The sequence below is a fragment of the Malaclemys terrapin genome, chromosome 21, assembly GCF_027887155.1.
Source record: "Malaclemys terrapin pileata isolate rMalTer1 chromosome 21, rMalTer1.hap1, whole genome shotgun sequence".
Lineage (NCBI taxonomy): Eukaryota > Metazoa > Chordata > Testudines > Emydidae > Malaclemys > Malaclemys terrapin.
The window spans coordinates 8,922,145-8,946,839 of record NC_071525.1 but is presented as its reverse complement, the minus strand read 5'-3'; the positions used below and the strand labels follow the sequence as shown (position 1 = coordinate 8,946,839).

Sequence of the window (24,695 nt, the reverse complement as noted above, 5' to 3'; positions counted from 1 at the left end):
GATTGAACAGCCCCCCTGGCAGGGAGACGGGGCTGGCAAGACAGAGTGAGTCTCAGGGGGTCTCTCAGCCAATCCCCCCCATCGGGGCGTGACCCCTTTACAGGCTTGGGGGGGGGCAGGGAGGGGATATTTCCGGCTCCCCACCCCTGGCATCAATAGACCAGGAGCTGTGATCTTAGGGGGCCAGAGGGGGGAGAATCCCCGCCCCCATACACTGGGCTGGGGGAGGCAGTGGCGCTCCGATCGGGGCTGGAAGGGCAACCTCAGCATCCCAGCGCCTCACCTGCTCCTCCAGAGCTTCTTCCCAGCTTTTATTGTTAATAATAATTAAAGGGAAGTTGGGGGAGGGGCAGGAGTGGCTCCGCGTCCTGAATTTCCAATGAAAGAGAGAGATCCCTGCAGAGAGAGAGAGACACAATGAAAGAGCCGGAATCCGGGACTGCGTCCCTAGGACTCAGCCAGCCCTCGTCCTTCCAATGCCTCACCAGCACATGCTGCACCTCCCAGCTCTTCAGCAATGGAGGGGAAGGGGGGGCAGCTTGGTGCCTCGAGTACAGCAGGAATTAGTCGTCACGCTGGCCTGGGATCCGCAGCCCCACGGCAGGTCTGTACTGGGATGCGTCTGCATCCGAGCAGGGGGCAGGGTAGAGGGTGGAATCTGTGGGGCAAAGGAAGCAGATCTCCGCCCCACTCTTTCCCGCCTGGATGGGGAGGGGTTACACACATACACACACGCGGCCTGGACGCCATGATTTCCCAGCCCCTTATGCCCCACCACCAGTGTTAACTGCACAAAGTCACCGCAGCCTCAGAGCTTTGCCACAGAAAGGAGCGACTTCCCCCTCCCCACACTTCACCCCCTTAGCCGTTCCTCGGGCTCCCCACAGATCAAGATAAGCTCCCATAGCAGCTCTGCCGTGAGCAGTACAGGGCCCATGACACGCAGTCGAGCCATTCCCAATCCATCCAGCGGAGGACAGTCTCTCCACCAGTTCATAACAAGACATAAAGCTTCTCTCTCTGGTGTCTGCTAGAATACATTTCATACCTCCACAGGCTAATCGGATATGGGAACCGTGTAATATGATTCACAGTCACAGCATAACCTGCTTCCTACTGACATGGTGCAAAACGCCTCAGACTCACTCTAACTTTCCATTAGGAATAATATGGACAATTACATGTAAGAGAGCAGTGCTTAGAGGCCCAAACTGAAATTAGGGCCCCATTGTGTCAGGTGCTGCACAGACACAGGGGCAGAGACAGTCCCTGCCCCCAAAAAGCTCACAGTCAGAAGAGACAAAGAGCAGGAGGAGAAACTGAGGCACAGAAAGGGGAAGCAACTTATCTAAAATCATCCAGCAGGCTGGTGGTAAAACCAGGCTTAGAACCCAGGCATCCTGAGGGCCAGACTAGCATCTTACCCACAAGGCTATGCTGCCTCCCAGTTTGGTTATGACTAGAGCTGGTCAGGGAAGCTCAGACGGGACTATATTCCATCAGAAGACAGAGTTCCATCAAAATTGACAGGTTTCAGAGTTTGAAACACTTCACGAAATCAAGTCAATTTCACGGGAATTTTGCTTCAGATCAAAAACGGAGGGGGGCAGAATTCTGACAATGCTGAAACGGCCGGTTTTACCATTTTGGGGACCGAATGTTTTTGTTTTGAAACGCCATGTTGTTGCCAATTTTTTTTAAATGTTGTATTCTACTCCGCCGTTCGGAATCAACAACGGCAGCCATCGAAATGGAACGTTTCCATCCACCCAAAAGGAATCTGGTTTTCGGAATTTTCCTTCCTGGAGAATTCTGAAGCGTTTGGGTTGCGTCCGGATTTGGAACAAAAGCCCCTTTCAGCCTCTCACGCCTTCGCAAAGGGGAATGCCCACCCCCGCAGAGCTCTAGCCAGGAATTTCTGCCCTCTTTGGGCTCGCGACCTGTCCCGGACTGCTCTTTGTCAGCAAATTGCTTTGGACAAATTGGTTTTGGCCGCCAGCCTTGCTCTCAGACGGGTTCCCTCTTGCCATTCGAGGTGTGCAGTTGGTCACCTCTGAATCACATGCTGTTGCAGCTCCGCCCCGATTGGAAGAATGAAATTCTCGAGGAGCTGCTCATTCTAAAAACCATGGAACTCGGAATTCGTGAACTTTTTTCACACCTTTCCAGCTGCCGAGCAAATGTCTGTACAGTTTCTGGGACAATGGGGATCTGGTCCCTGTCTGGGGCTGCTAAATGATACCATAATACACCTAATAGCAATAAAAACGTACAGCTCCTGGCACGTTGGAGTCCTGGTCCATGTCTGCGGGCTCTTACATGCTACCATAATCCAGATAGCAAACAACAATTACAGCCTCATGCATCACAGTGAAACCTACACAATGCTTTTATTTACACTTCACGGCCCAAACCTGGGCGTAGCATGAGGGACTGGAGAAGAGGGTGTGACACCCGGGGCTCAGGAGCTCAAGGAGCCTGATTCAGTTCGACCGCCCCATCGGAAGCAGCCCCACGATGGGAGCTTTCGCTTTCCTTCTTGGTTAGCACCCATTCCTCTTAAACAGGAGTAACCGAGGCTGGACGCGCAAGGCGCTGTACAAACGCAGTCTTAAGAAATCTCGCTCCATTGTGCCAGTGCCGCCCCTCTCAGTGCGCCAGGCATGGCATGATCCTCGGAGAGCAGCTTCCGAATCTGACATTGCAACCTGCCGCCGCTGAGTTATTAAGGAAACGAGCGAGGAACTATTCCAGCCCTCGCCTCTGACACAACCAGCAGGGCCCTTCGTACAAAGAGCCGTCTCCTTTCCAGGCCTCACCAGCAATGTCACAGGTGTCATCCTCAACATCGCCCGACTGCCAACACTAGCGTGGCAGCTGACGGGAGGGGAAGGACGGTCGGAAAGGGTTAAAAAACACAGAAGAGGCTGTGTTTGTTTTTCCAGGACGGATTTCCACACACACCATTCAGAGGATCTGAAATTAAATCTGAGCGCTGTGGAGAGAGGAGTTTTATTGTGCCATAGGGTTGCAATCTGGGAGCAAATCCATAATCCTGGAATTTAGGGGGAGGGAAAGAGTCAGTTCCACCTTTGATTTCAGGATCCCCCAAAATACCATCGCCCCCCTTCCCCCTCCCCGTTCCCCTCCCCGATTGAGACCAATGATAACAGGGCACTAAAGGAATTTCAGCCCCCCAGGCAGCATTTTGCCTTCCAAGGTTTCCAAAACAGCCATCAGACCTCGAATGGATTTCACTCAGCGCTCCCCATTCCAGGAGCAGCGACCCTGCAATCCCTGGGGTGCCATATCCCTAGTTTTTTGGGGGGGAACCCACATTGCTCTGTGCACTGCAGCAGCCTCGCTAGCAAAGCGGGCACGGGTCCGAGCAGGGCAAGGGATTAAAATAAACTTGGGGATTAACAGGGGGGGGATTGAATTCCCCTCGCCCCTCCGCCCCATTCTGGTGCAGAGGTGCCAGCCCTAGAGGTATTTTCGCCTCCATGTTACAGTGTTGAACGGCAACACCAGGGGAATAAAAATAATGAATAAATTGCAAACTTTCCAGCCAGCTTCCCTGCCTGCGAGCCGGACTTCTGCACACGCTGCTCGCCACCGCTTGTGATGGGTTGGGGGGGGGTGATGGTGCAGGAAACGTGGGGAAACGTGCAGTCACCACAATTCACGAGGGTTGTCTGTATTTCTGTCGGGAAGGGATGTGCGGGGGACACCTCTGGGCGAAGTGGGGTACCCCCAAACGGTTGGAGTGTGTGTGTGGGGGGGTCTGTCCCCCATAACATGTCTCCTAAAACATCCCCTCTAGCACTGGTGTTAGTCCTTGGTGGTGCAAAGTGCCGTGCCCCTTTGCCCGGCCGGCGGGCTGGCAAACTCCCGGGGGACCCCAGGGATCATGGACCCGCAGGCTCGGAGTCACCCTGGGGGGAAAGAGGGGTGCACCCCAGACCCCCTGCCGACCCAGCCAGCGCTCCGGCACCCTCCCGGCTCAAGGAGCAGGCGAGGAGCCAACTCGACACCTCCAGCAGGGGGCAGGCTGCTGTGCTCCGTCTCCCCCTCGCCCCGCAGATCTCGGCTCGGTGACAGCCTCCCAGCTGGGAGCCCACTGGTTTCCAAACAAGACTTCTTGGACACAGGATGCGCGTCGCAAGTCGCTTGCCAAGCAACCCCCCCACCCCACCGCCATGCAATAACTCCCCCCTCCAGTGTCCTCGCCCCCTCCCCCCACAACCCTCCCAACACAAACAGGGGTTTCCGTTTGCAGTGTCAATGCGCGCACCCCCCCCCCTTTGCAGAACAGAGACACACAAACACACATCCAGGCTGAACCCCCTCCCCATCCCCCGCCCGGATCGACCCCCCCCCCCCGCCTTTGGGAGAAGTTTCACGCCACGGAGTAAGTCACATCGCTAACTCCGGACAACCCGCCCCCCCGGCCAGGGCAGGCTCCGCTCAGCCCCGGGCATAGACAGCTCCGTGCACGACCCCAGCCCCCGACTCCCGTCCCTGGCAGGGAAAGCAGCCGCCACCCCCCCGCCGGTCTTACCTCCGATCCCTGCAGCCCCGGCTGAGGCCGCCCCGTCAGGGGCCCGATCCCCGGGGGTGGGGGGAGCTGGCGCCCCGCAGCTGAGTTATAATCCGGCCCTGCGCCCCGACGGCCGAGGCGGGGGGATAACAAAGCCAAGGGCTCGCAGCTCAACGCCCAGCCGGCCCTCCCCCAGCAGCCGGCGCCAATCTCCTGCCTCTCCCCTCCCCCGGCCCAGCCCAGAGTCCTCCCCCTGCTCCCGGCCCTGGCAGCCGCCCGCAGCCCGCGCCGCTTCCCGGCAGCCGGCAGGGAAAGGGAAGGGGGCCGGGCGGAGGCGAGCCAGGGGGAGCGAGCCCGGGCTGTAGGCCTGTCCCCCAGGTGGTGCCTGTTGCCCCGAGGGAGAGGGAGGAGAAGGGATCAGGAGGGGGAGGAGAAGACCGGAGGAGAGGAAAGAGGGGAAAGGCGGCCAGGGGGTGTCGGCCTTGGGCTAAGCCCTGTGAAAAGTTCTCCCTGGCCATGGGGAAACTGGCAGAGGCACCACCTTTCCGCTCCCCAGCCATGTTCCACCATTTCAGAATTTCCTCTTCTCCCGAGGGCGAGCGAAAGGTGGAAATTTCCCCCCAGACTTGGCGTCGGAGCCGTCGAGCCGCCCGTCCAGGCTGGGGGCCCGAGGGAAGCGAACCCCCTTCCCCACGGGTTTGCGGGCAAGATCGCCCCGTTCCCGCCAGCGGTTCTGTGAAGGGATTGTGCCCCCGGCGGTGCCGAGCCCCCGGGGAGCGGCCGGGACTCCTGGAGCCGCTCAGCAGTGGCCCAGGCTGGACCGGGCTCAACACCTGTGTGCGAGCGTGTGTGAAATGCCCTCTCCCCCGAGTACGCTAGGCTAGTGACACGGGGGTTTGGAAAAGCTTTTATCCCAGGGCCTTGTCTTCCCTAGGAAACGGGGTGTATGGACCCATGGTAAAACCTGAGTGTGGACAGGGCAGTGTGTATTTTAACAAGGGTTAAGCCCCTTGGAGCCACCCTAGAGGGGGGCCTACAGGGTAGCACGAGCAGCTAACTTGTTAAAGCTACAGCTTGTCTTCTTTGCACTAGGGCTAAAAGCCTGGCTCCAATGAGTACAGGTGAGGTTTGCCATTGACTTCAGTGGGGTTAGGATTTAACATGTGTTGGCTAATATATCTCAGCTAACGTGAGTTAATACACACCAGCTAACACATGTTAGTAAAATACATCCCAGCTGACAGGTGTTAGCTAATACATGCCAGCTAACACATGTTAGTTAATGCATGACAGATAACATGTTAATACACATCAGCTAATGTGTTGATTAAAACACGCCAGTTAATGTGTTAGTTAAGGCATGTCAGGTAATATGTTAGTTAATACATAATTCATGTCAGATAACATGTTAATACATGCCAGCTAACATGCTACTTAATACATGCCAGGTAATGTGTGTTAGATAATACATGCCAGCTAACACATGCTAATTAATATATATCAGATGCCACATTAGTTAATTAATGTTTGCTAACATGTGTTAGATAATACACACCAGCTAACACATGCTAATTAATACATATCAGCTGCCACATTAGTTCATTCATGTTTGCTAACATGTGTTAGATAATACACACCAGCTAACACATGCTAATTAATACATATCAGCTGCCACATTAGTTAATTCATGTTTGCTAACATGTGTTAGTTAATACACACCAGCTAACACATGTTAAAACCACACCGTCTTCCTAGTGTAAACATGGTTGTAGTGAAGACACACACACACTCTCTCTCTCCCTGACGCGCATGCAAACACACACACACACACTTACTTTCTAGCCCAGGTTAGAGTGGAGGCCTTGACAGCCAGAAAGCAACTTGTGGGAGGACTCCTGATCTCACCGGAGAAATGGGCAAGCAGCAGGGAGTGTGTGGAAGCCCAGCCCCGCCTCCCCATGCTGCTTTCAAAGGACAAGACTGCAAAGCTGGCCTGGGCAGGCCTGGCAAGATGTTGGCACTGCCCAAGCTCTTCTGCAGAGAGACACCTGCCCAGGTAGACATGGCTAGAATGTGAACCAGCACAGCTCTTCCTGGTGCACAGAGGAGTCCCGGTTTAGTGCCACGCGATGGGAGGCCCCAAGCGGTGCACTTGGGGGGGGGGGGGGGGGAATAAACACACAACAAATCTTGTGCTAAGTAAAACATCTGTCACTCCAAGAAGCATTTGGGTGCTAATTAGCCAATTATTTCTCTCTCTATCTTTTTTTTTTTTTAGTGTAGCATCAGTAACGGGGGCGGGCAGGGGGGAGGAATTGAATAAATAAAAATACGTGAAGCGCCTGCCCCCAATAAACAGGGGCCTGCACAAAGGGGGGCCAAGCTGGGGCCTGGCACCCCCCCAAGAATCGGCGGGGGCACAGAACTCCTCTAGCCCTGGGGCCATGGTGGTGAGAGCGAGCTCCTCTGGCCCCTGGGCCTCGGTGGGGTCACAGAGCTCCTGCAGCCCCCAGGGCTGCGGCAAGGCACCCCACTGAAAGCGGTCGAATTTAAATTACTGTGCATGCCCCTGCCAATAAATAAATCTAGGGACAAACTATTTTCAGTCAGGCGATCTTAAACCGTGCCACCGTCTTCCTGCTATCTCTTAAAAGCAGAAAGCACTAAGATGACGAATACACTTGGATTGTGTGTGTGTATATGTGCATGTAGTTGGGGTTTTTTATTGCTCCGTTTGCCTGGGTAGAAAGTGCCGGTGTAATTAGCAACACAGCAGCCTAGGATGCTGGGGTTTTGAAATGAGAAGAAAGTTAAAAAAAGATCAGCCATTTTTTATGATTGTGTGGTTGTCGCTGCAAGTTTAAAGACCTGCTGCTGCCATGTGTGCGTACTCATCTGCAAGGATAGACGGATAGATCTGAATCTGTGCAGCACCTGGCATGATGGGGCCCTGATCTCAGCTATTCTGTGTCTGTGCAGCACCCGACACAACGGGGCCTGATCTCGGTTATTCTGTGTCTGTGCAGCACCCGACACAACGGGGCCTGATCTCGGTTATTCTGTGTCTGTGCAGCACCCGACACAACGGGGCCTGATCTCGGTTATTCTGTGTCTGTGCAGCGCCTGACACAACGGGCCCTGATCTCGGTTATTCTGTGTCTGTGCAGCACCCGACACAACGGGGCCTGATCTCGGTTATTCTGTGTCTGTGCAGCACCCGACACAACGGGGCCTGATCTCGGTTATTCTGTGTCTGTGCAGCACCCGACACAACGGGGCCTGATCTCGGTTATTCTGTGTCTGTGCAGCACCTGACACAACGGGCCCTGATCTCGGTTATTCTGTGTCTGTGCAGCGCCTGACACAACGGGGCCTGATCTCGGTTATTCTGTGTCTGTGCAGCACCCGACACAACGGGGCCTGATCTCGGCTATTCTGTATCTGTGCAGCACCCGATACAACGGGGCCTGATCTCGGTTATTCTGTGTCTGTGCAGCGCCTGACACAACGCGCCTGATCTCGGTTATTCTGTGTCTGTGCAGCACCCGACACAACGGGGCCTGATCTCGGTTATTCTGTGTCTGTGCAGCGCCTGACACAACGGGCCCTGATCTCGGTTATTCTGTGTCTGTGCAGCGCCTGACACAACGGGGCCTGATCTCGGTTATTCTGTGTCTGTGCAGCACCCGACACAACGGGGCCTGATCTCGGTTATTCTGTGTCTGTGCAGCGCCTGACACAACGGGCCCTGATCTCGGTTATTCTGTGTCTGTGCAGCGCCTGACACAACGGGGCCTGATCTCGGTTATTCTGTGTCTGTGCAGCACCCGACACAACGGGGCCTGATCTCGGTTATTCTGTGTCTGTGCAGCACCCGACACAACGGGGCCTGATCTCGGTTATTCTGTGTCTGTGCAGCGCCTGACACAACGGGGCCTGATCTCAGCTATTCTGTGTCTGTGCAGCACCCGACACAACGGGGCCTGATCTCGGTTATTCTGTGTCTGTGCAGCACCCAACACGATGGGCCCTGATCTCAGCTATTCTGTGTCTGTGCAGCACCCGACACAACGGGGCCTGATCTCGGTTATTCTGTGTCTGTGCAGCACCCAACACGATGGGCCCTGATCTCGGTTATTCTGTGTCTGTGCAGCACCCAACACGATGGGGCCTGATCTCGGTTATTCTGTGTCTGTGCAGCACCCAACACGATGGGCCCTGATCTCAGCTATTCTGTGTCTGTGCAGCACCCGACACAACGGGGCCTGATCTCGGTTATTCTGTGTCTGTGCAGCACCTGACACAACGGGCCCTGATCTCGGTTATTCTGTGTCTGTGCAGCACCCGACACAACGGGGCCTGATCTCGGTTATTCTGTGTCTGTGCAGCACCCGACACAACGGGGCCTGATCTCGGTTATTCTGTGTCTGTGCAGCGCCTGACACAACGGGCCCTGATCTCGGTTATTCTGTGTCTGTGCAGCGCCTGACACAACGGGGCCTGATCTCGGTTATTCTGTGTCTGTGCAGCACCCGACACAACGGGGCCTGATCTCGGTTATTCTGTGTCTGTGCAGCGCCTGACACAACGCGCCTGATCTCGGTTATTCTGTGTCTGTGCAGCACCCGACACAACGGGGCCTGATCTCGGTTATTCTGTGTCTGTGCAGCGCCTGACACAACGGGCCCTGATCTCGGTTATTCTGTGTCTGTGCAGCACCCGACACAACGGGGCCTGATCTCGGTTATTCTGTGTCTGTGCAGCGCTTGACACAACGGGGCCTGATCTCGGTTATTCTGTGTCTGTGCAGCGCCTGACACAACGGGGCCTGATCTCAGCTATTCTGTGTCTGTGCAGCACCCGACACAACGGGGCCTGATCTCGGCTATTCTGTGTCTGTGCAGCGCCTGACACAACGGGGCCTGATCTCGGCTATTCTGTGTCTGTGCAGCGCCTGACACAACGGGGCCTGATCTCGGTTATTCTGTGTCTGTGCAGCGCCTGACACAACGGGGCCTGATCTCGGCTATTCTGTGTCTGTGCAGCGCCCGACACAACGGGGCCTGATCTCGGTTATTCTGTGTCTGTGCAGCACCCGACACAACGGGGCCTGATCTCGGCTATTCTGTGTCTGTGCAGCACCCGACACAACGGGGCCTGATCTCGGTTATTCTGTGTCTGTGCAGCACCCGACACAACGGGGCCTGATCTCGGTTATTCTGTGTCTGTGCAGCACCCGACACAACGGGGCCTGATCTCGGTTATTCTGTGTCTGTGCAGCGCCTGACACAACGGGCCCTGATCTCGGTTATTCTGTGTCTGTGCAGCACCCGACACAACGGGGCCTGATCTCGGTTATTCTGTGTCTGTGCAGCGCCTGACACAACGCGCCTGATCTCGGTTATTCTGTGTCTGTGCAGCACCCGACACAACGGGGCCTGATCTCGGTTATTCTGTGTCTGTGCAGCGCCTGACACAACGGGCCCTGATCTCGGTTATTCTGTGTCTGTGCAGCACCCGACACAACGGGGCCTGATCTCGGTTATTCTGTGTCTGTGCAGCGCCTGACACAACGGGGCCTGATCTCAGCTATTCTGTGTCTGTGCAGCACCCGACACAACGGGGCCTGATCTCGGTTATTCTGTGTCTGTGCAGCGCCTGACACAACGGGGCCTGATCTCAGCTATTCTGTGTCTGTGCAGCACCCGACACAACGGGGCCTGATCTCGGTTATTCTGTGTCTGTGCAGCGCCTGACACAACGGGGCCTGATCTCGGCTATTCTGTGTCTGTGCAGCGCCTGACACAACGGGGCCTGATCTCAGCTATTCTGTGTCTGTGCAGCACCCGACACAACGGGGCCTGATCTCGGTTATTCTGTGTCTGTGCAGCACCCGACACGATGGGCCCTGATCTCAGCTGTTCTGTGTCTGTGCAGCACCCGACACAACGGGGCCTGATCTCGGTTATTCTGTGTCTGTACAGCACCCGACACAACGGGGCCTGATCTCGGTTATTCTGTGTCTGTGCAGCACCCGACACAACGGGGCCTGATCTCGGTTATTCTGTGTCTGTGCAGCGCCTGACACAACGGGCCCTGATCTCAGCTATTCTGTGTCTGTGCAGCACCCGACACAACAGGGCCTGATCTCGGTTATTCTGTGTCTGTGCAGCACCCGACACAACGGGCCCTGATCTCGGTTATTCTGTGTCTGTGCAGCACCCAACACGATGGGCCCTGATCTCGGTTATTCTGTGTCTGTGCAGCACCCGACACAACGGGGCCTGATCTCGGTTATTCTGTGTCTGTGCAGCACCCAACACGATGGACCCTGATCTCAGCTATTCTGTGTCTGTGCAGCACCTGACACAACGGGCCCTGATCTCGGTTATTCTGTGTCTGTGCAGCACCCGACACAACGGGGCCTGATCTCGGTTATTCTGTGTCTGTGCAGCACCCGACACAACGGGGCCTGATCTCGGTTATTCTGTGTCTGTGCAGCACCCGACACAACGGGGCCTGATCTCGGTTATTCTGTGTCTGTGCAGCACCCGACACAACGGGGCCTGATCTCAGCTATTCTGTGTCTGTGCAGCACCTGACACAATGGGCCCTGATCTCGGTTATTCTGTGTCTGTGCAGCACCCGACACGATGGGGCCTGATCTCGGTTATTCTGTGTCTGTGCAGCACCTGACACAATGGGCCCTGATCTTGCTCTTGTCCTTTAGGCACTACAGTAACAAACTTAAGAATACTAATAATGTAAGAGAGAGAAAAGTCCCAAGATAAAAATAGTCTATCCCATATTTCCTCTAACCGATCACCCTGGGGTTGTTCAGACAGACTCTGAACCGGCCGATTTCCTTCCCGCTTGTGGGTTCACTTTTCGCGCTCCCCTCGGTGGCGCCCATTCACTTTCTGTTTCCAGCCGTTTTACTTTCTAGCTCTAGGGTCTGATCCGAATGGAAGTCGAGGCCAGTCTTTCCCATTGACTGCGGTGGGCTTTGAATCAGGCCCCTAATGCTTTATACTCAAACTATGGTGGTTAGTGGATAGTGCACTGGACTGGGACTCAGGAGATCTGGGTGCTAGTCTCGGGTCTGCCACTGGGTGACCTGGGGCAATTCGCTTCCCTGCTCTGCGCCTCAGTTTCCCCAATCTATACAATGGCTGAAAACCACCCTGCTTTGTAAAGCGCTGTGAGAGCTGCAGATGGAGAGGTGATAATTAATATCACTGGGGGTGTACACGCTTTATAGCATCTTTTGGCTGAGGTCACTGCATACACAGGGGCCCCCTGCACCCCTCCATCTCCTGTGTGTGCCACCCTCTATAGCCGGTTCTCTGTGCCCCACCATACCAGCATCTTCCATTCTCTTCCCCCGACTCCCATGCCAGGGGTTGTGTGCCGTCCTCCCCCGGCCCCATCATAATTATTTGTGTCTTTCTGTCCAGAAGAACAGAGAAAGGGCTAAGCCTTGGGAAGCCCAGCTACTGACCCATAGCCGCAGCCTGGCGGTTTAGACCCAACAATTTTGGTTTGGAAGAAATAAAACAAGTTTTATTGATCGAAATACTAACCAGGCCTCGCTGGCCTGAGCGGCCTGCGTCAGGGAGCGGGGATGCTGGGTTACCCCACTTCCAAGCGAAGTCAGTGGGAGCTGCAGGGACTTGGGCCCAGGGCTCCTAACGGGCATATCCGATGCTGAGTGCCCGTGAGACTCTGGCCTCAAGCATCCCACTGAGCGCTGCAGGCCCTTGGGGGTCCCCGGCTGGTTGCCCCGAAACAGAGATCATGGCCCCCGAAACAGAAGCCCTAGCAACATAGGAATGGGCAGACTGGAGTCAGGACACCTGGAGTGTATCCTCCAGCCCGGCTTCTAAGTTACAGTGGCACCTTGGGCAAAACACTCTCCTCCCGTGCCTCAGTTTCCCCACCCATTAAGTGGCCTCACAGCCAGGCACTGTAAATCAATGCTCACTGTGCGTTGAGCTCCCTGGCTGAAAGGAGCTGTAGCTGGTTGTTCAATAACTCGGTTCCCACCACAAGGCCACCTCTCTCCAGAGCAGTCCTGCACCAGGAGGAGCCTGCGGGAAGAGCATGGCATTCTGGGTATTGAGATGCAAATGAGCACCCCAGGCTCATCTGTTAAAGGACAGAGAGGCCCGGTGGAACAAGACATGCTCCTCTTAAATGAAGCTGCTGTTCCCTGCAACCTCCCAGGCAAAGGGCTCCTCTAATTCCAGCAATTAGCGTTTGTTCGTTAGCTCGGCAAAGCGCTGATTAGAGAACGGGGCTGCTGCAGGGATGGCGACCCTCTCGCCCCCTTCCCTCACCCCCGTGTTGCCTCTGCTCCATGATCTGAGATACCCCCCCTTCTCCCTCCCCTGCCGGGGGCGCTCTCTGCTGGTGGGGATGAGATCAGATGTAGCTGCAGCGGCTGGTGGCACTGGACCGGGTAACATAACGCTCGGCCTGCGGGCTTACGCACGCCGATCAGTGGCGCTCTGCCAGCCCCAGGAGCTCAGCGTTGTTCTCCTCCTTTTACCAACGGGGAGGCGAAGCATGGAGAAGGGGAGAGATTTGCACAGTGAGTCAGGGCCTGCCGGACATGGCCATAGAACCCAAGCGTCCGGGCTTCCTGCTCCTTGCTCTGGCAGCTAGACCACACTGCTCACCCAGAGCTGCGGATAGAACCCAGGAGTCCTGGTTCCCAACCCCCCGCCCTCTCTAACCACTAGACTGCACTGCCTACCCAGAGCCAGGAATAGAACCCAGGAGTCCTGGCTCTCTGTCCCCTCCTATAACAGCTAAATCACACTCCCCTTCTATAGATGAGGATAGAACCCAGGAGTCCTGACTCCACCGTCCCTCCTCCCACCACTAATCACTACACCCCACTCCCTACCAAAGCTTGGGATAGAAGAACCCAGGCGTCCTGACTCCCAGCCCCTCTGTTCTAACCACTAGATCCCACCCCCAAGGTCTTTCTCGTGACTCTTTCCCAGCTATTAGCTTCTCAATCCCTGCCATGTGGGAGTGCCAGGCCCATGTTCATGTGATGCCCAGACACTATGGTGATGGGCCCATCAGAAAGACAAATCCCAGTTAGCCACATTCCAGGCCAGCAGAGATGGGGAAGATCACTGGCAGGAAGGCAGCTCTCGGAGATGGGGTGTGCGACCCCATCTGTGAGGACGGCTCACCTGGATTGCAGCTGGCAGAAGGGATCCATCTCCTTCTGACCCCCCCTTGGGACCCCACATCCTGCCTGGGGCAGGGGAGGAACCCCACAGCCTAGGACTAAGCAACCCCCGCTGGGATCTGGAACAGGCCAGGGGGAGAGAGGTATGTGACCCTGCCCTGCTTGGGGGGCTGGTGGGAGAGGGTCAAGAGCTCAAATAACAGGGCAAAGGGACTGGATCGGCCTGACACTCTCCCCCCCCAGCCGCTCACACCCCCCCAACTCCCCACCATGACCCCTCAGCCACTGAGACCCCCCAACTCCCCACCATCACCCCCCAGCTGCTCAAACCCCCCCACCAACTCCCTACCATGCTCCTCTTCCAGCCGCTCACACCCCCACAACTCCCCACCATCACCCCCCAGCTGCTCACATCCCCACAACTCCCTACCATGCTCCTCTTCCAGCTGCTCAGACCCCCCAACTCCCCACCATGACCCCCCAGTCACTCAGACCCCCCAATTCCCCACCACACACCCCCTCCCCAGCAGCTCAGACCCCATCCCCCCCCAGGGCCTGCCTGCATCATAATCCGCCTGGCTTATTTATTTATTGACTCAGAAAAACTTTGTGTTGATTAGGACGTGGGGGTCCCGGTGGGATCCAGCGCCTGCCACACATGATTTCCCTGGCACGCTAATTACCAGCAGCGCTAATGGAAGCGCCAGCCAGAACTAATGAGCTCAAAGCGGGATGGGATGGGGGGGCAGGCGCCGAGCCAGGCTTTGGGGACGACTCCTTGGGTGTTGATTTCCTTGATCTTCTCTCCTCCTTCCCCCCCCTCCCAAAATTCTCCAGCCCCCTTGAGGACACGTGGATGGCGAGCTCTGGGAAGACAAGATCCCGCCTCTGATCTTGGGATCAGCATAGGAATAAGAGCTCGGGAAGGTCTATTTGAACAGCTGGTACCTCCCTCCGCTGCAATACGGGATGACATCTGGAGTGAAGGGGGCTGCCACAGCCGCCCCTCGTCTGGCAATGCTGAGATCTCGCCGCTGGGCAGCTCCCCCTGCCCTTCGGCCTGGGTTTTCCTTGGCCCTGTGCCCCCGTACAGGAGCTGGACGGGCCGGCTGGGGAGAGGAGGGAGGGTCTTGATGCTGGACGGTGACTCAGGAGAGCTGGGACCAGCACAGACCAAACACAGCCCCTGCCTCAAAGAGCTTGCCAAGGATAAGACAAGAGGCACCAGGTGGGCACGGACAGACGAGCCGGGGAGCTTAAACTCACAACGGTGCTAACCACTAAAAATCCTGGAGTGGGCAGAGTCACGTCTCATTCCAGCAATCTGTAACCCACCGACCCTCCTTTGGCCTCCGGCAGAGATGTCAATTGCAACGTGCCTTGATTGGTCTCTTGCAACGTGTGTTAACTGCTTACGCTTAACACTCTGTTCTGCCTTGTATTTAGCTTTGACGCTCAGAGTACCTCTCCCAGCCCTGAAGAAGAACCTGTAGAGCCCGAAAGCTTGTCTCTCTCACCAACAGAAGCTGGTCCAATGAAAACTATCACCTCACCCACCTCATCTCTCTCAGACCCTGGGACCAACCTGGCTCCAACAACACTACAAACAGATAGACAAGGGAGCAGAAGGAGACAACAAAGCTACAGACTTCCAGCCTGACACTGGGCAAGTCATTTAGGGCCAGACTTTCTGCAGTGCTCAGCTGCCTTACTCATAGGGTCATAGATTTGAAGGCCAGAAGGGACCGCTGTGATCATAAGAATGGCCCTACTGGGACAGGCCTCTAGCCCAGTATCCTGTCTCCCGACAGTGGCCAATGCCAGGTGCCCCAGAGGGAGTGAACAGACAGGTAATCATCAAGTGATCCATCCCCTGTCGCCCATTCCCAGCTTCTGGCAAACAGAGGCTAGGGACACCATCCCTGCCCATCCTCGCTAATAGTCATTGATGGACCTGTCCTCCATGAACTTATCTAGTTCTTTTTTTAACCATGTTGTAGTCTTGGCCTTCACAACGTCCCCTGGCAAGGAGTTCCACAGGTTGACTCGTCTGTCCTTCTGGATAACAGAGAACTGCCCCTAAGGTAATTCCTGGAGCAGATCTTATAGCAAAACATCCAATCACACAGGCATCAATGTAAGTGACCCGCTGTTCAGAGGAACGTAGTATGTCTGGGGTTGCGTTCTTCATGTTACAGCTGTTTCGGTGAGAGCTGCTGGACACTGTGGAAAATCTGGCCTCACTAGGGCTGTTAAGCCTTAAAGGTCTGGCCCTGAGATCCTTTGGAAATCTAATGCTCATGTCTCTGGCAAGCGTCTTGCTTGCGTCCCCTAGTGCGCAGCGGGGGTGAAATGCTGCCAGTCAGAAGGGCAGCACGTTCCATGGGTGCAAATGGCTGTGCAAAGCTCAGGGCCGTGGCAAGGCGACAGGTCTGTGCCTCAGTTTCCCCCACTGTAAAAGGGATGTCAAATGACCCTCCCAGGGAGCACTGAGAGGATAGTTTGCCCACCGTGTGTTTTCATTCCCGTGCGGGAGGGGCCGCCCAGATACCACGGTGATGGGGAGGCCATACAAGAACCGAGTTTGGAAGTCTTAATTAAAAAAATATCCTCAGTCACCCAATGAGGGAGCAGAAACAAAACCGCATGACTCAGGTGTATTATGTGTAGGCGCTGACTCCCTGAGTGCTCCGGGGCTGGAAGGCAGAGGGGACAGGAAGAGGTGGGGTGGGAAGAGGCAGGGCAGAAGGCTTGGGGGAAGGGGTGGAGTGGGGCAGGGCCGGGGTGGAGCAGGGGCCCAGCACCCCCAGGATAAATCCCAAAATCAGTGCCTCTGGTATTATGGTAGTGCCCCAGAGCTCCAGTCATGGACCAGGAACCCATTGTGCCAGGCGCTGTGTATTAGTTATTAGGTGTATTATGGTAGCATCCAGGAGCTCCGGCCGCAGACCTGGCCCCCATTGTGTCAGGTGCTGTACATATTTATTAGATGTCTTACGGTAGTGCCTAGGTGCTTCAGTCATGGAGCATTGTGCCAGACGCTGTATAAATGCGCACCAATGAGCCAGTGCAGCGTTTACCATGCACGGAGTATTTGTCAACCCCCAGCCGCTCACCCCTTCTGCCGCAGCCAATGAGACAACCAGAGACACATGACAGAGGTGCAGCGCGGAGAGCAGCCCGGTATAAAAACCTGCACCGAACAGAACAAGCCGGCTTAGCCAGCAGCCCGAGTGCGCGATCCGGCCTCATTTCCAGAGGGACTCTGAGCCAGCTAGCAGGTTGCTATTCCGCTCTCCCAGCCCCTGGGCTCTTGTAATTATTACCCATCTCTGTGTCAACAAATTGAGCAAGGTGGGGAAGGCGGAGTGCAGGCAGGGGTGAGTGTGGGGGGATGGATGTGTCATTCCCAAGCCTGGGCTTGCTTGAGACATCCCTGCCCAGGAAAACTCACAACTCTCCCAAGCCATGGCAGGTTGCTGGGGGCTGGCATGGTTGCTTAACTGCAAGGGAGGGGGTGACACTGCAGGATCTAGCAGTGTGTGTGTGTGTGTGTGTGTGTGTGTGTGTGTGTGTGTTGCTGCTGCTGCCAGGGAACTCCATGGCCAGCCCTTTGCCCCCAGCAGCCTGGCTCAGCATTGCCAACTCTCATGATTTGCAGTGTGTTTCGGAACCCCCCAGTACCCAGAGGCAGGTGGGAACCCCAGCTTTCCTTTGCACTCCTGTACTACGGTGACAAGGGCCAGTCTAATGATAATCCCTAGTCCGTTTCACCAGTCGAGCGCAAAGCACTTTATAAAGGAAGTTGGTATCACTGGCTGCACTTGTCACATGGGGAAACTGAGGCACGGGGGTGGGACGCTAAACTAGTTTTTTAAAAATTCAAGTCTCCAGCTCTTGTGGTGGCAGAGATGATCTTGAAAACATGCCTTGGGTGTGACCAAAAGGCTCAGAAACGAGAGGGCAAATCAAAAATAACCCAATATTTAATGTGTGCAGTGTTGCTATAGCCTTGTTGGTTGCAGGATATGAGAGAGAGACCAGGTAGGTGAGGTTGGTCCAATAAAAGATGCATCCGAAGAAGTGGGTTGTAGCCCACAAAAGCTTATGCTCTAATAAATTTGTTAGTCTCTAAGGTGCCACAAGTACTCCTGTTCTTTTTGCGGATACAGACTAACACGGCTGCTACTCTGAAACCAATAAAAGATAGTAGCTCACCTATATTGTCTCTACAGTGTTTATATATATATATAAAGAATCTCAGGATTTTTGAGCCAATCTCATGATGTGGGGATCCTGACTCGTGAATTTTGGTGACACCATTTGTGCTTACCAAAGGGCTGGCTGGAAAATATTTTCTGGGGAAAAAAAATAAAAAAATATAAGAACATAAGAATGGCCGTACTGGGTCAGACCAAAGGTCCATCTAGCCCAGTATCCTGTCTACCGACAGTGGCCAATGCCAGGTGCCCCAGAGGGAATGAACAGAACAGGGAATGATCAAGTGATCCATCCCCTGTCGCCCATTCCCAGCTTCTGGCAAACAGAGGCTAGGGACACCATCCCTGCCCATCCTGGCTAATAGCCATTGATGGACCTATCCTCCATGAATTTATCTAATTCTTTTTTGAACCCTGTTATGGTGTTGGCCTTCACAACATTCTCTGTCAAGGAGTTCCACAGGTTGACTGTGCGTTGTTTGAAAAAATACTTCCTTTTATTTGTTTTAAACCTGCTGCCTATTAATTTCATTTGATGACCCCTAGTTCTTGTGTTATGAGAAGTAGTAAATAACACTTCCTCATCTACTTTCTCTACACCAGTCATGATTTTATAGTCCGCAATCATATCTCCCCTTAGCCATCTCTTTTCCAAGCTGAAAAGTCCCCGTCTTATCAATCTCTTCTCATACGGAAGCCGTTCCATACTCCTAATCATTTTTGTTGCCCTTTTCTGAACCGTTTCCAATTCCAATATATCTTGGGATATGGGGGAAAAATCGTTTTTTTTTTAAATCTTTCCCTGGGAATTTTCAATTTTTTGTCAAATCAAAATGAAATAATTTCTTCTTTTGGGGGCAGGGGGGGTCCCCACCCATCCCTCTCTCTCCTTCTCCTCCCCCTACACTGGAAAAAAGGAGGAGGAAAAGGAAGAAATGGGATAGATCCTCCAAAAAAACCCAAACGAAAAAACCCCTGAACATTTCCCATTGCGATTCAAATCAACTGGAAACGTTTCATTTTGATGAAAAATGGATCTTTCCCCCAGTATATGTTTGTCCCCTTTGAAAAGCGGCTTTGCCTTGCTTGAAAAAGCTTTTCTGATGGCAAGAAATCTCAGCAGCTCCATCTCACAGTCACAGCCAGAATCAAACCAAAGGCTCCATTAAGCTCCGTATCCCCCAACCTAACAGGCCAGATGAGACCCGTGGGCCGGTCTAGCTGGGGAACCTGTCTCCCGTCCCTGACTGCAGCTGCTGCAAAGGGACGTGTACGAATCCCTGCACCGATGGGCGAACTTGCCCCCAGGGACTGTCCCCTCCTGACCCCAGCAGTCAGAGGTGCGGTCATGCCCTGAAGCTTGAGGGTTTATAGCCTTGATATAGGTTAGGGTGGAATTTTGAAAGCAGCCCAGAGGAATTAGACCCTTAAATGCATTTCAATGGGGTTCAGGTGCCTGGCTCTGTAGCAGTGCAACACCACACACACACATACCCCACGCCATCTGCTCTGGGACTGAGAGTGGCAGTCAGTCCCTGTGGTCCGATCCATTCTGGGCTCTTGTTATGCTAAAAGGTGCTGAGGGCTGCCACACCAGGGGACTCTCTGATCCAAAGGCAACCCCAGACTCTCTTTCAGACTCAAAGGAAGGAACAACTAAGCCCCTTTGGGTACGTCTACACTGAAGGTCTGACGTGGGCACTGAGATGTGTTTAAGCCTAACCCCCCCTGCCCGTCACACACAAAGCCCTCAGGCACTTTCCTGTGTGTCCTCAGACCACGCTTTGCTGGCTCGGCCAGGTGCCTCGGTACAGACTTATTCCCTGTTGTTGCGCATGTCTCCATCCAACTGCACACACTTTGCCGTGAGAACATAGATAAAGCCTGGAGAGCTGGGCTTATGTTTGGCTAGGCTGCCAATGGCGGGTAGGAGCAAGAACTCCAGACAATGGAGGCAGCCCCCAAGGGACATGGTAGGTCAGAGCTGAGCCGAGCAGGCTGAAGGGTTTCCAGAGGCCGGGGGTGAGGAAGTGGGACGCAGCCTGTGTGTGTTGCCTGCTATAAGCCAGGGGAAGCAGTTGTGTGACCTGGAGAGGAAGCAGAGAGGCGGGTTTCTTGGGCACAGAGCTGCCAGAAGAGCAGATGTGGGGACTTCAAAACGAGGAGACTCCCTGCTGCTGTTCATTTCTCTTGCGTTCAGTGGGACAGGATTCTGTGGCCACCTTCTGTAAATAACCCAGATTGCACCAAGGGCTATCTCTGCTCATAGCCTCCAATTCTCCTCCTCCTGGAAACAGCTCGGCCAGACTCCAGATATTGGCAAACTGCTGAGATCAAAGAGGCAACAGCCCTTCCTGCTACCGATAAGGGGAATTGGCTGCACCGATGGCATCTGTGACTTGGATGCCAACTGGCTAGGATCTGGGCCAAGACCCCACAAACTCACTACCCAGAGAGCTGCATTCAGGCCTTGCCTGAGCGGAGGGTTTGCTGGCTACACCCGTGCAGAGAGGGGAATCTACTAGCAGCCCAGTGCCAACAGCAACTGTGCCTTGCTACGCTGCCACTGCTCTCCCGGGCTGGCGCCAATCCGGTGACCTGCACTTGCCATCAGCGGCGTCTTGGCTTCTCACAGGCAGACTCCAGGCTCATCCCATGGCCGGCTGTGGCGGCGGCCTGAGCTTTACGACAGGCGAGTCCAAGGAGAGGCACGTTTCCTTTCAAACTTGATTTACAGCCCGGGCCGGACGTCAGTGGCGAGCGGCCTGGCTTGGAGCACCCGGCAGCCGCGGCGAGAGGGTTTGCAGCTGGCATTTAAAAGCGGCAAGGAGGGAGCCGGCGTGCCAGGCAGCGGGCACTTACCTGCGTCGGCGTGTGGCGGGGGGGAGCTTGGAGTCATTAATAAACACGGCAGAGGAAAAGTTCATCTCCATCCGGCAGGAGAATCCCCTCATCTCTAGAACTAGGGCTGATGGCGTGAGCTGGCCTGTGCGGCGGAACAGGAAAGGGTCAGAGCCGCCCGGAGGGGGGGGGGGGCAAGTGGGGCAATTTGCCCCAGGCCCCGGGCCCCCCACGAGAATATAGTATTCTATAGTATTGCAACTTTTTTATGGAAGGGGCCCCCAAAATTGCTTTGCCCCAGGCCCCCTGAATCCTCTGGGCAGCCCTGGGAAGGGGCCAAAGCAGCTGCCCTCGTGTTCCTCTCGGAGCAGCACGGTCACCCCGGGGCTGTTTCCAGGACTCCGTCGCTCTCTTGCCACGATGCTGTGTGCTGGCAGAGCACATTCCCACTGTGCCAGGCTGCTACGAACTCGCCCAGCCTCACAGCTCCCCGGAGACGCCACGTGGCACTATGCTCATTGGACTGGGGAGGGAAACTGAGGCACTGAGGGGGCAGAGACTTGCCCAAGTCAGATGGTTGATCACAGACAGAGCAAGGAATAGAACCCAGGTCCCAGCCCCGTTCTGCTCTGACCAGCAGATCCCACTCCCCTCCCCCAGCTGAGAATAGGACCCAGGAGCCCTGACTCTCAGGCCACCTGCAACCCCGCTTGACTCACGAGATGCCATTCCTCTTCTGAGCTGGGGATAGAGCCCAGGAGTCCTGACTCCCAGAACCCCTGCTCTAACCTCTGGACGCCACAGCTGAGAATAGGACCCAGGAGTCCTGGCTGCCAACCCCTTGCTCTACGAAAGGTAGGATGGGAGCTCAGTGCTCCCCATGGCCTCTCTAGTTCAGCTGTTTGAGGTCTGCTGGGTAATCTGCTATAGACGGGGCTCCCCACATGCCCTGCGCTCAGAGCCCCTGCCATGGGACACGCTGTAACCCCCCAGAGACACTGGGCAGGTGGACCCAGGGGAAGAGAGATGTTCTCCATCACCCCCTTCCAGCCCAGGGGTGTCATTATTCCATGTGTTACGACAGCCCATGGGGGGCCTAACCCCATCGTGCTAGCTGCCCCACAGAGCGAGGGGCAGCAGCTCGCCGGGGGACTAGACCTGCTCCCCCTTTTACCCGGCCCAGGGATCTGGAGTGACTCACTCACGGGGCTGAGAACTGAGCACCGGTCTCCGGGTCCCGGCCCAGTGCCTTAACCACAACCCCCTCCTTCCTCTCCCATGCAGAGGCTGTGTACGGGCCTGGGGAGGGGGCGCCTCGGTATGCTCCAGCAATCCTGGCTCAGCGCGAGCGACTGCCACTGATGGGCGTAATTTACATTTGACCCTCCCGCCGGCCCACCCCCGGGGAAGGTTTGAACCCAATTATCTCCGTCCCGGACTCGGAGAGGAGCCCTGATCTGTTTGGGAAACACGGCGCTCTCCCACGCTCAGGCTCTACCATGACCTTCCATTGCGCTGACCTGAAATGAATTAAACTGTCAGATCAATACCCAGCCCACATCCATCTGCTAGCTCCACATTATTACCTCTCCATTCATTCGCTACCTCTCCACCTAGCCAGCCGCCCCCCCCCATTATCTCTCTGTCCATTATCTATATATCTAGTCATTATTTGCCTCTCCCACCAAAGGCTGATCTCTCCTGTCCCTCCACCATTATCTCACTCCGGTTCTGTATCTATCTGTCTTGCCTTGTCTGTCCAGTATGGATCTCGGCAACGCTGGGAATACAAATGCAATTCCTTTAAGCGGATTATATAACTGCTTTTCTTAAAGCACCGACAGATTTTTGGCTGGGGGGGTGAGGTGAAGTTCTTACAGACTTGAAGCACCCGAGACATTTCCGTCCCCGCCCTGAGACGTACGCATGGCTAGATTCTTTTGACTTCAGTGTGGCATGCAGCACTCTGGCCCGTTTACTCCGATAGAGTGGTGCCCATTCACACCAGCTGGGGATTGGGCCCCTTTACTCCCATAGAGCGGTGCCCATTCAGACCAGCTGGGGATCGGGCCCGTTGACTCCATTAGAGCGGTGCCCATTCACACCAGCTGGGATCGGGCCCGTTGACTCTGGTAGAGTGGTGCCCATTCACACGAGCTGGGGATTGGGCCCGTTGACTCCATTAGAGTGGTGCCCATTCACACCAGCTGGGGATCGGGCCCGTTGACTCTGGTAGAGTGGTGCCCATTCACACCAGCTGGGGATCGGACCCGTTGACTCCCATAGAGCGGTGCCCATTCAGACCAGCTGGGAATCTGGCCCGTTGACTCCCATAGAGCGGTGCCCATTCACACCAGCTGGGGATCAGGCCCGTTGACTCCCATAGAGCGGTGCCCATTCAGACCAGCTGGGATTTGGCCTGTTGACTCCATTAGAGTGGTGCCCATTCACACCAGCTGGGGATCGGGCCCGTTGACTCCATTAGAGCGGTGCCCATTCACACCAGCCGGGGATCGGGCCCGTTGACTCCATTAGAGCGGTGCCCATTCACACCAGCTGGGGATCGGGCCCGTTGACTCCATTAGAGCGGTGCCCATTCACACCAGCCGGGGATCAGGCCCGTTGACTCCGATAGAGCGGTGCCCGTTCACACCAGCTGGGGATCGGGCCCGTTGACTCCATTAGAGCGGTGCCCATTCACACCAGCTGGGGATCGGACCCGTTGACTCCCATAGAGCGGTGCCCGTTCACACCAGCCGGGGATCGGGTCCTTTGACCTTGAGGGCACCAGGCCCGTTGACACTGGCTGGGGAGCTACTCCATATCCCCTGCCTAGAACTGATCCGGGAGAACCGCGTGGAATGGGGGGAGGGGCGAGGAACTGAAATGAACGGCCCCCCCGATCCGGGGGCATGGGTCTTTGAAGCTCCCTGCGTGCGGCTAGCGTAACGAAGGAGGGTTTGTACTGGCTCTTGATGGCTAATTGGCTATTCGTTAGCGTGGCCGCGCCACTCACCCGGCTCATCCCCCCGCTCGGTGGTTGGTGGCTGGATTGGCGCACGAGTGGCCCCCAGCTGGGTCCCTTGGCCGACAGCGCGGGGCCCGGCTGATTGGGATTGTCAGAGGAGCTAATTGATCTGGACACCACACGTCTGCTTACAGAGCAGGGGAATGAACGCAATGAGCTCATTTGCATCTGAAAGGGGGGGCAGCATTTGGGAGCAGCCTCCATTCAGTGGCTGCACAGGCTGGGAGCTGATGGAGCTATTGGGCTTCACCCCCTGCTCCGGATCAGCTCAATACTGCCGACACCAGTGCCCTTGGGAGCCACGCAGGCAGCATTCTGCCGGTAGGGTTGTCTGGTCTAGTGGTTAAAGCACAGGGCTGGCGTTTAAGAGACATGAGTGCAAATTGGGGCTCTGCCACAAATGCTCTGTGTGATACGGGGCACATCGTTTCCCTGCGCTGTGCCTCAGTTTCCCCCCTGTAAGAGGAGGGTGATAGTTCTTCTCCATTGTATTGCAAACTCTGTGGGCCCAGAGGCTGTCTGTCACCAGAGCTTTGTCTAGACAAGGATTAAAGGGCTGTTACCAATGTGTTTTAACTGTCCAGTGGAGCCAAGCCACATTGCTTGTAGGTAGGGCCCTACCGCATTCACGGACGTGAAAAACATGTCACGGACCATGAAATCAGACCTTCCTCTGTGAAATCCAGCTGGGGGAGGGGCAGAGCTGGCGGCATCCCCGCCGGGAGCGCCAGCGGGACTGGATTTCCTCTTCCTCTGCGCGGCCAACTTTGGGGGAAGATCAGACCCACCTCCGGGTACCTCCCCAGCTGCAAGAAGCTCCGTGGCTGTGCTGCCTTCAGACTCCAGAAGTGAGGGTGT

The 24,695-nt window shown here is 55.5% G+C and overlaps 1 protein-coding gene across 4 annotated transcripts in view; it reads right to left on the bottom strand.

Annotated features, from left to right (window-relative positions):
• The window catches only part of SEMA6C (semaphorin 6C), a 91,874-nt gene extending 87,198 nt beyond the window's left edge, over positions 1–4,676 (bottom strand). For 3 of the 4 annotated variants that reach the window (XM_054011409.1, XM_054011411.1, XM_054011412.1), the window contains exon 1: positions 4,562–4,676. The gene's annotated coding sequence lies outside the window, so the exon portion shown is untranslated. Of the gene's footprint in view, positions 1–1,424; positions 1,482–4,561 lie in introns of those variants that run through there. The other variant, XM_054011410.1, reaches the window with a different exon arrangement.
• Between the last annotated feature and the right edge of the window lie 20,019 nt (positions 4,677–24,695).